Raw genomic sequence first — 15,565 nt, 5'->3', positions numbered from 1 at the left:
AAGTTCTGTGTACATCCCTATGCAATGTTGGTGTCAGGCATTTCCAGGTTCCTTCTCACTGCAACCAGCCTTTCTGGCTGACTTCCCAATGTGTCATCAATTTGGTATTGGTATTGGTATGTTATTGTCACTTGCACCGAGGTACAGTGAAAAACTTGTCTTGCATTACCATTCATACAGATCAATTTATTACACAGTGCGTTGAGATAGTACAGGGTAAAAACAATAACAGAATACAGAGTAAAGTGTCACAGCTACAGAGGAAGTGCATTGCAATTTCAGTGTGTGCATCTATCACCTACTTTCCATAGCTTGGTCAAGTGAAGGTCTCATCCGAGTCCCCCTGCTGTGGATCTGAGACTTTTGCTAATCCTGGCTACAACTCACTGACAGCATTTGGCAGCTCATTGACTGTCAAGGCTGTAAACAGATTTTTAAAGTAGCTTTTAAATACAGTACATATGATAGAGATATTTAAAATCTATTGTGCATTTAAAAGCTATTGACATTGATATAAATAGTTGAAAAATAGAACATTTAAAGGAATAAAAATAAATGCATTTAGTTCAAAACAAGTAAAATAAGTATAATACTTACCTAACACATAACAGTTACCTTTCTCCACACAGTCAGTGTTGTAATTCTTTAAGAAACAAGGTTCCATTTAGAGATGCTGTGATTGTATTGTTATCAAATTCGCACACAGAAACACATGGTGTCTTAACAGTTGAACTGTAAGTTTTGCTGGTAGCATAGTGGTTAAATTACTGAACAAGCAGCCAGACTTCTGCACCAATAATCCATTAAAGAATTACAACCCCAGCTACAATAGTGGAATTCATACTCAAGCTGAGGAAGTTAAGTTCAAGTAATTAAATAAATCAGGAATTCAACAAAATATTCTTATTAATGGTAACTATCAAACTACTGTACAATAATAACCCATTTGGTTTAGTTATGTCCTTCAGGGAAGGAAACAGCCCATCCTGGACTATTTAGGACTCCAGGCCTACCAAAGTGTTGATTCTCAGCTGCTTCCTCGCTTCATGGGCAATTTAGGCAATGCTGCTAATCCCCACATGCTGTGAATGAGTTCCCTAAGGCCTATTAATCATCTAGGTATTTATCCTCCATGTGAGAAGTAGCTTGAATCCCATGCCCCTATTACGTTTCCACATTTCTTTTAGTCAAATGAACTTTAATCAATCGATGGATGTCCCAAAGCATATTACAACCATGAATCACTTTTTTTGAAGTTTAGTTCCTATTGTAAAGGAGGAAAGTGATATAATCCAACACTCACAATACCTCAGGTAAAATAAATTATTTGTCCCTTTGATCAATACATCACATATTAATATCATGATCCTGAAATCCCAATAATTTCTGCTCTTCAACAGCACCCAGCATAATTATAACTTTATTTCCTTTAACAAGAATGTTTCACGTCACATTTGAAGACTTTTAATTCTATTTTTGACCCATTTCATCATAGTTTCCATAATTTGAATCCCAGGCTCCTCTGCTCTTCTACATCACCAGCCTGCTCCATTCACAATATTATTGTTACTAAAATGTACCATTTCTCATTTACTCATTTTGAATTCCAAATTCCCTAACTTTACTCATTTCAACAATGCAATACTCTTCCCTTACAATTTTCTTTGATATTTATGATGTTTACTATTTTGGTATCATCTATGGATATTTGCATCTCTTTATCCAGTCCTTTATTCAATTCACTGATGTAAACAGTTCTCAAAAGCAATCCAAGAACAATTCCATTTTCAGCATTAAACTATCACTCTAAGAAAATGCCCTTACCTCCTACTCTCTATTTCTTCCCACTTCATCAGCTTTAAATCCAAATTGTCTATCCTCCCTTTGCCTTGCTCCAAGAATCTGCTGTGCCAAAAGCCTTACCCCAACTTTGTCACTTCCTCAAGTAACTCTATTAGATTTGACAAACTCCCCCTTCTGTTCAAAAGTCCATGATGTCAGGAGTTCTTTTTCCCTTCACCTAAATACCCAATGGTTGCATTTCTCATTAAACTTTCAAAAGAACTCCTTACTATATGAGTTATGGTGATCAACTGTGTTGGTTCTGACTTCATTTTTCAAGGCAGATATTGCACTGACCAGTCTTCCAGAACACATCTATCTATAAATTAAAATTTATAGCAACATGTTTTTTTTTTTCCATTTTACATTAATCTTGTATTTGCCTTACTCTATTTACTGTAGGGTGTTTTTTAAAAGGTAAATGATAATTGGTATCACAGATTATAATAATTTTTTTAAAAAATAGATAAACAATTGAACTCAGATTGGTATTTGTGATTTATTATTCAGTAAGGCTGTTATCAGTATTCATTCTTCTCGGTCTGAAAGACCATGACTGGGAAGAAATGATGTCTTTTTTCCTTGGAAAGTCTGAAGACTGATTTAAGTGTTGCAGGCTGGTTTGTAATAGATTGACTTCACTGACAACATGACATTCTATTCTTGAGGCCTGGCCAATGACCAAGAAAGATTGCTCACTGAAGTCCAAGATATAAAAGCCAGAGACAAGCAAGGATATGAAAAAAAAGCCTTAATGTTTACAATTAATTTTATAAATTCTTGAGCTATTGACACATACATGGAGTTTTGTTGCAAAATTTTAAACTTGTTTGAGTATTAATAGAGTGCTGTTAACTCTTGAAATTGTTTTTGACAATATATAGCAATGTTCTGTCTAATTCCTGTGACAATTTAAGAACACTGCTCTAGGGGGTAAAAAAATAGTTATTTTGTCACATTTTCTTACAACCTGATCAATATTTACTGTAGACACAAGAGACTGCTGATACTGGAATCTAACTTCAGTTTCAATGGTTATTAGAAAGTTATGAGATTTCTGCTAGCGTGTTTGCCTGTGTCTGCAATGAAATATAGTGGTATCAAGTGGAACTTCAGAATTTGCAGGGTGATTTATTAGCAAAGGGGACATTCAACAAAAATTGGATACTCCAAATAAATGTAGCTGTTGCTATTAATAATGCAAATAATAAGAAAAAGAGTGAAAAGACTAGCCATGGGCACATGAGATTATTGTACTCAAACGTACAAAATGTTTCCATGTTGGATCATATTGTCAAGAAATTTAGGGGATGGAAGGAAACCGTATGGCTCATAATATACATGACAACCAAGAATGAATTATTAGGGCTAATCCCACTTCTGCAGGCTTTGGCACTTCAAGGGAATATGATGATTTCTACCATTCAGGCAGTGAGCTCCCCTACCAATCTTAAGGTGATTTTTTAATCCTCTTTTACCCTTGCACAAATGAATTTAATTCTCTGTTCCTTTATATTCACCACTGCTAAGGAAAATGGGTCCATCCTCTTTGCTCAATCTAGGCCACTCATGAATTTATACATATGATTAAATTTCATTCAACATCCTATGATCCAAGAATCCCAATAAGATGGACTTCCACTGAGCCTCATTTACCCCAAATGCCCATCCATGAGATCATCTCTTCACCTTTCTTTTGTTTTTAACAAATATTCCTTCTGTCAAACAATTTGCAAGAAGAGGTGCCTACACAAGCAGGTTGATTTTCTGTATCTTGCCCCTGTGAAAGAACTCTGCTTGCATTCCTGGGGCCAGGTATTTTTGCACAATCAGGCAAACTACAGGAATAGAATGTAACATAGCAATTCATAGAAAGTTATATAGCATGGAAAAGGCCCTTCAGCCCAACTCATCCATACCAGCCAAAGTGCCTTTCTGAGCTAGTTCTATTTGCCAACATTTGGAACATATCCCTCTAAGCCTTTCTTATCCATGTATCTATCCAAATATCTTTTAAACACTTAATTGTACACACCACTTTCTCTGTACTCACCAAACTCTGTGTGAAAAACTTGCCTTTCAGGTCCCCTTTAAATCTTCTTCCTCTCACCTTAAACCTATGCCCTCTAGTTTTAGACTCCCCTCCCCTGGGAAAAAGACTGTGACAATCCATCTTATCTATTGCCTCTCATGATTGTATAAACCTCCTTAAGGTCACCCCTCATCCTCCTTCGCTCCAAGGAAAACAGTCCCAGCTTATCCAGTCTCTCCACATAATTCAAGCCCTACAGTCCCAGCAACATTCTTTTGAATTTTTTCTGCACCTCTAGCTTAATCACATGTTTCCTGTATTATGGCGACTAGAACTGCACACAGTATTGCAGGTGCAGTCTCACCAACATCTTGTACAGCTGTAACATGACTCAATGCCCTGTCCGATGAAGGGCATATACCTGCCATATGCCTTCTTCACCAATTTGTCTACCTGTGATGCCACTTTCTAGAAACCATGTACTTGTATCCCTAGGTCTCTTTGTTCTACAACACTCCCCAGCTCCTGCAAATTGGATTCAATCCTGCCCTCCAGCACTGTCTGCAAGGAGTTCACATGTTCTTCCTGTGTTCCCATATGACAAAGTCCTGAGAGTTGGTGGATTAATTGGTCAACATAAAATTGTCCCTAGTGTCGTGAGTGTGGGGAAAATAGGGTACAAGAAAAAATAGTGAGGGAATGGAATTGTTCTGTGAGCTGAAATGCTCTCAATGGTTTCCTGTTATGTAGTAAGAAAACATGGAAAACCTAACTTTATATGTAAATGGTTCAAGCATGTAATTTTCTTCTTCAAAAATGTTATAGAATTGAGAGATTTTTCCTGGACTAGAGTATAAAGGGAAATAAAATGGAGGCAAATGGATGAGGTTAAGACACAGATTTGTCATTACCTTACTGATAGCAGAAGGCACTAAGAACTTCAAGCTTCTTTGACCAGAGCCTTTGGAAATCCAGTGAAAATGGCGGTAGGCCTACACCACCTCTCACATTACCCATAAACCTACTTCTTCATTCATAACCTGCTTCACATGTGGCAGAGTCTGTGGGTACAACATGCCTTTGTCAATAACCTTCAATGTCTCAGAACTTGAGTAGAAATATGTCATCGCCATGGGACTGCCAAGAAGGAATAGTAGAGAAGATAGAAGAGATGAATGACCTACATGTGTTCCTATGTTTCATCACCAATAGTGAGTTCATAGACAGTGATGCCCAATGCATTCCATATTAGAGATAAACAATGGTAACATCATAGAATTATTACTGAAATTCAATTTATTAAAAATTAACAACTGGTTGACACAAACCATTGATGGCAATATTTATCTTCTCTCCGGGGACAGCAGTGATCCTTCACACAAAAATAATTTTCATATGAATTAATGGAAATAAAATTAGTAGAGTTTTTATGTGGTCAGCTATTTGCTTTATCATTTAACTGCATTGCCCCTCCACCACCCCCACTCCCTTCCAAGTAGTGAAGGTGAAAATCTACCTACTCTGTATTGTAGGCAATTGGGAATTGCAGGTAGGAGCAGGACGGGTAATTTGAAGCAGGTTCTTCTCTTTTAAAATAACTTAATTTGGTGTTCAGACACTGTTTAATAGGTAATAATATGATTAAATGCAAGTTGGCATTAATTATGCAAGATTAGGGAAAACAATCCTATGTTGTGATGAAGAATAGGCTTTAACATTACTGCATTTTAGAAAATGAGATCGAGTGAGATTTCATTTTTCCTGTGCATTAGCTTTAGATTTCATGTTTGTAGGTGAGCAACTTGTTCCCATCTCTAACTGGTCTGTGTAACCATATTTTTCACAAAATTGAATTGGGATTACAAGTTGAATTATTTGATATTTGTTTATAGTTGGAGGCAGACTGAAACTGCTAATAAATGCCTGAATATGAAGAGAAGTTACAAATTAACTTACTGTAGGATAATATCTATTAGTGAATAATTGCACATCATCAGGAATCATAAAATTGTATTAAAGTCAATCCTAAGGCCAGTATGACTGTTTGGACCCCTTAGATGCTGTAGCAAGCTTTGCACCAAAGTTGATTCTCATGGAGAGTGATTTGATGGCATGCATCTCCCCTACAGCTAAAGCCTACTCCAGCTGATATTTTCAGGCGACATCCCATCCAAGTATGTCTTAGTCCGCTTTGGATGGGATGAGATTATTGATTTGCAGATCAGGTCATCAGGCTAAATATACTAGAGCCATGTTAGAAGCAAAGAAGCATTTTACAAGAACACAATCCACAATGAAGGGTGGAAACTGTCAAGAAAATTGTTGCCTCGGTTACAAGCAAGGGTGCAGAACAAATGACAACTATTTTCAAAGTGTCAGTTAAATTAACACAATCCTTAACAATTATAGAGGACCCATTTCTCAAACTCCAAAAATAGAACTTCAATAAAAGGGGCATTCAAACAAAAGTTTCACTTCATCTAAATCCTAACCAGTATGGCATGAAAATTGCTCTCACTGATAAGAAACAGATAATATAGAGAAGAAATTAATTACCCTGACATAATAAACCAAGTTTTTTTAAAGTTTAATCAGAGTTTTTCTAGAATTAATAAATAGGCCAAAATTTAATATTCAATACAGTTGAATAATTTAGAATAAAAATGAATTGATTAGCATCAAAACAGAGGTGGGTTAGGATCTACTGAATTATTTCATCATGTTGCCTGAACTCATATTAAGGATATTGCACACTTTATTGTTTCATATGTACATCATATAAATGTACATATTTAAGGCTATTATACACGATAGTCTAATTTTGCTAGGACTTATTTTGGCAATGACAGTACTGTCAGCATAATCATGTAAATTTGTTGATTTAAGCAGCTCATTCCTGGAAATTCCCAAAGTATTCCTGTAAATCTTTTATTGTTTTATTATCATTATTGTTGCTAACTGAACTACTATATTGTGCAGTATACTTGCTTAAATGAAATGTCTTATTTCCAGCATAAAGTCTTTGCTATAAATTCTTGTTGTCTCTAAGTAATAACTAGCCAATAGACATTAAGTACATCTTAAAAAATGTTTGGCCTTGATTTCTTTTCTGAGATTTTTCTGTCAGCCGGGGATAGATCGAAACTAACTGCTTAGAACCATAGAACCATAGAACACTACAGCACAGAAAAACAGGCCATTCGGCCCTTCTGGTCTGTGCCGAAATGTTATTCTACTAGTCCCATTTACCTGCACCCAGTCCATAATCCTCCAGACCTCTCCCGTCCATGTATTTATCCAATTTATTCTTAAAACTCAAGAATGAGCCCGCACTTACTACATCAGATGGCAGCCCGTTCCATACTCCCACCACTCTTTGAGTGAAGAAGTTCCCCCTAATGTTCCCCCTAAACCTTTCCCCTTTCACCCTAAAGCCATGTCCTCTTGTACTTATCTCTCCTAATCTAGGTGGAAAGAGCCTATTCTCATTAACTCTGTCTATACCCCTCATAATTTTGTAAACCTCTATCAAATCTCTCCTCATTCTTCTGCGCTCCAAAGAATAAAGTCCTAACCTGTTCAATCTTTCCCTGTAACTCAACTCCTGAAGACCCGGCAACATTCTAGTAAATCTCCTCTGCACTCTTTCAATCTTACTGATATCTTTCCTATAGTTAGGTGACCAGAACTGCACGCAATACTCCACATTTGGCCTCACCAATGTCTTATACAACCTCACCATAACATCCCAACTCCTATACTCAATACTTTGATTTATGAATGCCAGGATGCCAAAAGCCTTTTTTACAACCTTGTCTACCTGCGATGCCACTTTCAGGGAATTATGTATCTTAACTCCCAGATCCCTTTGTTCCTCCGCACTCCTCAGTGCCCTACCATTTACTGTGTATGTCCTACCTTGATTTGTCCTTCCAAAATGCAACACCTAACACTTGTCTGCATTAAATTCCATCTGCCATTTTCTGGCCCATTCTTCCATTTGGTTCAGATCGCTTTGCAAGCTTTGAAAGCCTTCCTTGCTGTCCACAACGCCTCCAATCTTAGCGTCATCAGCAAACTTGCTGATCCAATTTACTACATTATCACCTAGATCATTGATATAGACAACAAACAACAATAGCCCCAGCACAGATCCCTGAGGCATACCACTAGTCACAGGCCTTCAGTCTGAGAAACAATCATCCACTACCACTCTCTGTCTTCTCCCACACAGCCAATTTCAAATCCAGTTTACAACCTAGTGTCTGAACCTTCTGAACAAACCTCCCATGTGGGACCTTGTCAAAGGCCTTACTAAAGTCCATGTAGACAACATCCACAGCCTTTCCTTCATCTACTTTCTTGGTAACCTCCTCGAAAACACGATCTACCATGCACAAAGCCATGCTGACTATCCTTAATCAGCCCTTGGTTGTCCAAATACTTGTATATCCGATCTCTCAGAACACTTTCCAATAATTTACCCACTACTGATGTCAGGCTCACCGGCCTGTAATTACCTGGCTTACTTTTAGATCCTTTTTCAAACAACGGAACAACGAGCTACCCTCCAGTCCTCCGGCACCACACCCGTGGCTAAGGACATTTTAAACATATCTGCCAGGGCCCCTGCAATTTCTACACTAGTGTCCCTCAATGTACGAGGAAATATCTTATCTGGCCCAGGGGATTTATCTACCTTTATTCGCTGTAAGGCAGCAAGCACCTCCTTCTTTTTAATCTCTATATGTTCCATGACTCTATTGCCTGTTTCCCTTCCTTCCATATCCACTATGCCCGTTTCCTGCGTAAATGCTGATGCAAAAAAATTGTTTAAGATCTCCCCCATCTTCTGAGGCTCCACACATAGACGACCACTCTGATCTTCTAGGGGACCAATTTTGTCCCTTACTATCCTTTTATTCTTCATATACTTGTAGAAACCCTTCGGCTTTACCTTCACGTTATCTGCCAAAGCAACCTCATGTCTTCTTTTTGCCTTCCTGATTTCCTTTTTTAGTATTTTCTTACTTTTTCTATACTCTTCAAGTACCTCATTTGTTCCTAGTTGCCTATACCTGCTATACACCTCTCTCGTTTTCTTAAGCAGATTGCCAATATCCCTTGAAAACCAAGGTTCCCTATGCTTGTTAACTTTGCCTTTAATCCTGGCAGGAACATGCAAACTCTGTACTCTCAAAACTTCGCCTTTGAAGGCCTTCCACTTACTGAACACATCCTTGCCAGAAAACAACTCATCCCAATCCACTCTTCCTAGATCGGTTCTCATTTCCACAAAATTGGCCTTTCTCCAATTTAGAACCTCAACTTGAGGACCAGACCTGTCCTTATTCATAAGTAACTTGAAACTAATGACATTATGGTCACTGGACCCAAAATGCTCCCCTACACATACTTCTATCACCTGACCTGTCTGGTTCCCTAATAGAAGATCAAGTATTGCATTCTCTCTCGTTGGTACCTCTATATAGTGATTTAGAAAACTTTCCTGAACACATTTGACAAATTCCAAGCCATCCAGCCCTTTCACAGTGTGGGAGTCCCAGTCAATATGTGGAAAGTTAAAATCCCCTACTATCACGACTTTCTGTTTCTTACATCTGTCTGCTATCTCACGACAGATTTGTTCCTCCAATTCTCTCTGACTATTGGGCAGTCTATAATACAACCCTATTAGTGTGGCCACACCTTTCCTGTTTCTCAGCTCCACCCATATGGCCTCTGTAGACGAGCCCTCCGGGCTGTCCTGTCTCCGCACAGCTGTGCTACTTTCCTTGACTAGTAATGCCACTCCTCCCCCTTTCATCCCTCCCCCTCTATCACGTCTGAAACAACGGAACTCCGGGACATTAAGATGCCAAGGTTACCTTACAGGCAAGGTTTCTAAATAATTTTCCTCAATAGCTTTGCTTGCTTTGATTCTGGCAGGATATGAAAAGTTACTACAGCTGCACCATCTAGTGGCATTTAATGGTCATTCAGTGTAATTACAGTGAGTCTGCTGCACAACTTCCAGGTGGTGTTACTGCCGAATTTAGTTTGTGAATTTTACCATCAATGCTCCCATTGCATGGAGTGGCAGCCATAAAATGGACAGAAAATTATACAGGCAGTATGTTGGATGCATTGACCTGTACAACTAAATACTCGATGTAGGATCAAAGAAATTATAGCAAGGCATTTGCTTCATCAGGATTGAATCTTTTTTTCTCTCTATATATGCTGCCTGACCTGCTAACATGTAAAATTTTACCCTTAAATGTTTTAACTTATTGGTATTTTTCTAATATAATACTCCCAATGAAGTTGTTTGATCCTAACATTAATATCAGAAACTGCCACTGCAACACAAATTTGTAAAATTGATGTTTGGTACAATAGGTTTTCAAATAAACACCAGCAATGATGACCAAGGACTATGTGTAACTTGACTGATCCCCTGAATACCAGTTATGTTTTCAAGCAGGAAGTGTCAATTTACTTGTGTGTATTTCCATACAATGTAGGAAGTGCTCAATGGAAAAAGTTGAATGTTTCTCTAGTTCACTTTCCTGCATCCTGGTAGCTGCATGGAACAAAAATGAAATAGGTAACTAAGTGTAATAATCAATCACAATCAGGCAATTTACAACAGAACATGGTGGAAATACTTACCAGGTTCGGTAGCATATGTACAGAAAAAAAATACAATTAACATTTTAAGTTGAGAATCTTTCATCAGAAATACAACAGTTCTAGATATATGATATAAGGATAATCTGTGATTGACAGCTTTGTGAACCATAGGAAGAAGTTGCCTGTTCTTCCCAAACATTCTGTACTCACCATATGTCATGTTTTGAATTATTCATATAATGTATGCCAATTGTTATTTTTTGAAAGAAAACTACTTTTTATTTAAATGAATTATTACTATTTTCTTTTAAAATTTCCCTAGGGAGTCAATAGCATAAGTTGACAGCACATTCACAAAAAAATCCTGTTTTGATTAGTTTTGAAAATACATAGCTCATTCAAGTGCTGGTTGCATCTCCAATGTTACAGTTCTCGTCCTGGTAAAATAATGTTATGGCCAACATTATTAGGTTCATCAAGAATCCTCCTGACATCCAGTGAAGCCAAGCTCAATTAACATAACTACTCTTCATTATCTAGTCCTTTTAATATATTAATCCTTTTGGTTATTCTCTTCTGTATCATTTGAAAAGGTGCTATATTCCTTTTGAGTTCAACAACTGTAATTAAATTGCAGTCAGTTCAAAGTGGCAGGATTACCTCACCAAGATGATCCAATACCTCCTACAAAATCTACAATATTTCCTTTGAAGAAGAAAAATTCTGAGTCTACAAAATTTTAGGTGTGTAAGACATGCAGAAAACCCATCTTGCCTTCTATTCTGAAGATTGAGGTAATCCTTGAATTAAAGGGACATCATGATTCTTAATTGGCAATGAGGATCTGACTTTCCAAGAATGACTGGGTACTTTAATAATGAAGATGAAGATGGAAATTTATGCTCCTATAGCCATTAATCCACAGCACAATATTTACTATAAAATGATATTGGTATTGACTTTCAGAGAGTATGCTGGGCCTGGATGGACAAGAAAACTACAAACCATAATAGGGGTAGTGACCTTGACCCATTAATGGATTGTCTGCGGGGCCAATGGTGAGGAAATCATAGGTTTGCACTGCTCCATCCTACTTGCAAATATACACACTTTATTGCGGTGTCCCATAAAAGCTAGGAGCAAGGAGCAGGACTGTTTGTGCAGAGCCGTTGGAGAACATTAAATACATTAACAGTGAGCTTGCAGACATTGTTTTTCTCCTCCAGTTTAGTTTTATTTTTGCTTCCTTGTGATAGTGGTAAAAATAGTTTGACTTCTGAATAGTTTGGGGTATACGTGTGACTTTATTTTATATTTATTTGTCCCCGAGAAAGAAATCATTTTTACATGATTATGTTGCAGTACTAGGAGACAGTCAACATAGATGATCAAGGGCAAGAGGAGGAAGAGACTTGGGGAACAAAGTTTTAAATAAACTGGTGTTTCAAGAGGATGGTAGGCAGCCAAAAGAACACCACAACAGCCCAGGATCCACACATACCATCTCCATCAGCAAGATATGGGGCCTCATGTTCTTTCCAACCACAATCTGTTCAGGTCATGAGTCTTCTGCTGTTTCACGTGCATGTAGAACTATTTCTTTTCCCTCGATACACAGTGGAGCTTCCAATGTAGGAATACATTATGTTTACACTTAATTAACCCCAGGATCTCTTGGTCATTCTCATTAAATCAATTCAATTAGAGAAGCCAAGAGTTTCTTCATAGGTACTAATTAATGTGAACTTCAGGGTAGTTGAGACTAACAAGAGCAATCTTTGGGGAGTCCTTGAGAGCTACAACATTGATTCTCTTGTTACAATGTTTCTGTTGTCACTATTGTTTTGCGGCAAGGCTGATAGAAATATCACAGTGTATTAGGCTTTCATCAGTCCAATAGTACTTATCAGGGTGTGAATAATGTACTGTAGACATCCTTGCATCTCTTGTTCAAATGATGATACACCCAATAGGTGTCAATACCTGGACCGGGGTGTTGCATGAGGTCACGTACTTGACTTTTTGCAAAACTGGATGTTGATTACGACAAGACCGTGCTCCATGCATTTTGGCAGGAGTAAGATCCTATTGGATTAAGTTTCTGCCACTTGTTCCTCCCATTTTGCCTATCACACCTTGAGAGAGAGTTGCATCTTTTCCCACTCTGGTGATGAAGTTGCTCAGGGGGATCAGTTTGTCTCCCTCTGGGACGTGGGCAGGATTTTTCACTATTTGAGTAGGAATTCACATTGGCCTCATCTGTACCTTTCAGTGATACAAGGATACAAATTAGGAGCGGGTCACTTGATCCCTCAAGCCAGCTCCACCATTTAATAACATTATAGCTGATCTTATTGTAACTCAACTCCGCAATCCTTTCTACCTGTGGTAAACACTCACCACTTTACTTATCAAGAATCTACGTCTTAAATATATTCAAAGACTCTGCTTCCACCAACCTTTGCGATGTTGATCCTCTGTGAAAGAAAAAATCTGCCCCATCCCTGTACCAATTGGGCAACCCTTTATTTTCAAATGACCCCCAGTATTAGAGGAAATATTCTTTCTGCTTCCACCTTGTCAAGACCCACACAGGATTGTATATGTTTTGATCAAGTCCCCTCTCGCTCTTCTGTCCAACCTTTCCTCATAAAATAACCTGCCCACTCCAGATCTTAATCTTGTAAACCTTCTCTGAATTGTTTCCAATGCAGTAATATCCTTCCCTATATAAGATCAATACTCTACACAGTAGCCCTGATGTGGGCTCATAAATGGCTTTTGTAACTGAAGCAAAACTTCCGTATTTTTGTATTCAAGTCTCTGAGCAATAAGCAGTAACATTTTGCTTGCTATAACTGCATACTAGCCTTTAACAAATCATGCACCCCAACACCCAGATTGCTTTGCCTCTCAGAGCTCTGCTTTCTTTCACCATCTTTTTTTTTCTTACAAAAGGGACAATTTCATATTTTCCAATGCATCAACTATCTCATTAGTGACTTCTTTTAAGAACATAGTGTGCTGATTCCATGTCAGAGTGAATTGGAGAACCGTGTTTACTTATTCCACTGGGAGAGTCAAGACCTCAAAGTAGCTCATCCTTGACAGCAAAGCCATTGCATGAAAAAGGCATTCCTCCTCCAGTTTGCTCTTTCAGAAGAAGGTGTACTCATTGAGTTGGCCATCTCCTGCACATCATGTGTCACTTAGGATGGTGGTATTGATGTTAGAGTATCTAATCATGACCTGTGGTAGCAGAGCAATATCTATGCTTGCTGCTGTTGGGCTGAGGGCTTAACTGCTGTCAAGGCCAAGTCCAGCTCAAGCATTCAAGTCTCCATCACACTGAGATATAAGTGGTAAAGTAAATTTAACAAGTATAGAAAGGCAGTCAGCTTCTGTTGGAGAGAAGACTTCAAAGATCTTCTCAAGTGTGATAATATCCTTGACATGTTTACTCTTGACTCCATCTTTCAGCAATCTATCCAGTCCAGCCTTGCCACATCATTTCCATTTTACATTTGTGATGATGGCACATAAGCTGTGATCCTAATGGGTCCACAGTAGATCTCATCTCAGTGTAGACTGGTGTCAAACAAGGTGACATTAGTATCCCAACACTTTTTCCAAATCTTTCTTGCTGCAGTGCTCAACCTCATATTCAACACCCTTTCTTTTTGAGTGGAACTAATCCATGAGACTAAAGGGAAACTGTTCAACAAATGTTGTCCCCATTCCAGCATAAAGGTCAACTCAACCTCAATAGTCAGATCCACACAAAAGGATAGGCCTGAACATCCACAAGACAATCGGCCTCTGTTGTACATGACCCTCTAACGTGGAAACTCCATGATGAGATCCTCAGAAACATGGATTACTTCCATATCTTGGGAGCCCCCTCTCAAGGAAGGCTAAAATTAATGATGAAATTTGTCATTGCCTTCCATGGACCAGCATAGCCTTTGGCCATCAGAGATAAAAGGCGTTTGAACATCAAGCCCTCAAAACCATGGTCTACCATTCAGCAGTGATCTCTTCCTTCCTACACGATTCTGAGATTCGGACTATCTACAGCAGGCAGTTCTAGGCATTGCAGAGATGATACCACTGCTGCCTTGACAAAATGCTCGAGATCCATTGGCAGGATAAGCAAACCAATGCCAGTGTCATCTCCCAAGACAACATTCCCAGCACTGAGGCTCTAATTACACTCAACATGTCATTCTCATGCCTGACCCTAGATTCCTGAAATGGATACTCTGTTTCAAGCTCTCACATTGGAAGAGATTACCAGTGGGACATCCAAAAAGTTGCAAGAATACTCTCAAAATCTTAAAAAATGCAATTATCCCCACTAACTGGCCAGATTCTGCTCTAACTCCATCTACAAGTTTGCAGATGATACCACCGTTGTAGGCCGTACCTCAAACAGCAATGAGGCGGAGTACAGGAAGGAGATAGAGAGCTTAGTGGAATGGTGTCATGACAACAACCTTTCCCTCAATGTCAACAAAACTAAAGAGCTGGTCATTGACTTCAGGAAAGGGGGCGGTGTACATGCACCCGTCTACATCAATGGTGCTGAGGTCAAGAGGGTTGACAGCTTCAAGTTCCTGGGAGTGAACATGACTCCTGGTCAAATCACGTAGATGCCACAGCCAGGAAAGCTCACCAGCGCCTCTACTTCCTCAGGAGGCTAAAGAAATTTGGTTTGTCCCCTTTGACTCTCACCAACTTTTACAGATGCACTATAGAAAGCATCCTACCTGGATGTATCACGGCTTGGTATGGCAACTGCTCTGCCCAGGACTGCAAGAAGCTGCAGAGAGTTGTGGACACAGCCCAGCACATCACGGACACCAGCCTCCCCTCCTTGGACTCTGTCTTTACCTCTCGTTGTCTTGGTGTAGCAACCAGCATAATCAAAGACACCACCCACCCGGGACATTCTCTCTTCTCTCCTCTTCCATCAGGTAGAAGATATAGGTGCCTGAGGGCACGTACCACCAGACTTAAGGACAGCTTCTACCCCACTGTGATAAGACTATTGAA

Source organism: Pristis pectinata, chromosome 12 (assembly GCF_009764475.1).
Source record: "Pristis pectinata isolate sPriPec2 chromosome 12, sPriPec2.1.pri, whole genome shotgun sequence".
In the NCBI taxonomy this organism is placed as follows: Eukaryota; Metazoa; Chordata; class Chondrichthyes; order Rhinopristiformes; family Pristidae; genus Pristis; species Pristis pectinata.
Note: the sequence above shows the minus strand (reverse complement) of the source record.